This window comes from Nicotiana attenuata, chromosome 7 (assembly GCF_001879085.1).
Source record: "Nicotiana attenuata strain UT chromosome 7, NIATTr2, whole genome shotgun sequence".
NCBI lineage: Eukaryota > Viridiplantae > Streptophyta > Magnoliopsida > Solanales > Solanaceae > Nicotiana > Nicotiana attenuata.
In genome coordinates, this window is record NC_031995.1 from 75,142,106 (window position 1) to 75,143,678 (window position 1,573).

Sequence of the window (1,573 nt, forward strand, 5' to 3'; positions counted from 1 at the left end):
AGTGGAACTTTCCTAATAGTTACATAGCCTCTCGTAGATAAGTACACACGTCTCCATACCGATCCGTGAGACTGAACAAGTGCGAGGCTCACCGAGAACTATCAACCTGTGAGCTCTAATTAACGAAATCCTCGCCTACGTCAACTGCTGTATCTATAAAAAAAATAGCGGGGAGTGAGTCGCTAGCTCAGTGAGTAATAACACTTAACCAATAGCACGTGTCCTCACCATCTGTGAGAGAATAGAAGGCAAAAGTTTAGAATTGTGATATCAAGAATCTCGCACGACAAGGAAATCAAATGAAGTGGAACTTTCCTAACAGTTACATAGCCTCTCGTAGATAAGTACACACGTCTCTGTACCGATCCGTGAGACTCTAATAAACTGGCTTGTGATTCATGACTCCTATGAACCTAGAGCTCTGATACCAACTTGTCACGACCCTAGTTCGCCCTCCGTGAACTGCCGTGACACCACATAGTTGCTGCGACTAGGTAAGCCTAACAAATGCGGAAAAAGAAATAAATTGCAGAAGAAAGTAATTAAAAACCGAGATAACAAGGTTAAACAGTGTTTAAGATGCCGCATGGCATATAACAGTACAAAATCTCAATCTAACAACCCCAAAATCCGGAACCCCATGAATCACAAGCTAAAAGATTACATAATAAGCTCCAACTCTAGAATGTCTACCAACAAGAGAAAATACAGAAAGGGCTATACTCGTACTGAGAATAGAGAGGGACTCTTCGGTCTGCGGATGCGGCAGATGTACCTCGGAGTCTCTACAAAATGCCTCTCCTCAAGCGTGATAAGTCTGAGTGGGAGTACCTAGATCTGCACATGAAAAACATGCGCAGGAAGGGCATGAGTACACTACAATGGTACTCAGTAAGTGCCAAGCCTAACCAAGATCGGGTAGTGACGAAGAAAGTCGGGGCCCTACTAAGGTTAAAGGAAATACAAGATATAACAGTGTAGAATAAGGCAGTATACTTAAGTGCAACAGTAAAAAGTAACACAGGATAGAAGAACAACAGCAACTTTAACAGAAACAAAGTAATCACGGAAATAAATACAGCTCAACGCAGAGATAACAACCGGGGGATCTCTCAGTATCCCGAGGATCTCTTAGTATCCTCAATATGTGTACTGGGGATCTCTCAGTATCCCGAGGATCTCTTAGTATCCTCAATATTTATGCTGGGGATCTCTCGGTATCCCAAGGATCTCTTGGTATCCTCAATATACGTGCTGGGGATCTCTCGGTATCCCGCACTACAGTCCAAATCAATGCAGGTGTAGGGGATCTCCCGGAATACGAATCCGTAGTCCCAAAGTAAACAAGCAGGGGGATCTCCCGGGATACCATCCCGTAGTCCCAAAGTAAACAAGCAGGGGGATCTCCCGGGATACCGTCCCGTAGTCCCAAAGAAAACACACAGCAGCAACACGAAGAATACTCAATTCAATTCTAATTTCATATCAAGGTAAAAACAGGTATTTCTAACCTAGCATGCCACACATAATCCAAGTAAGGCAGTTTAAGAAAATAAGGCAATTAAGACAATTA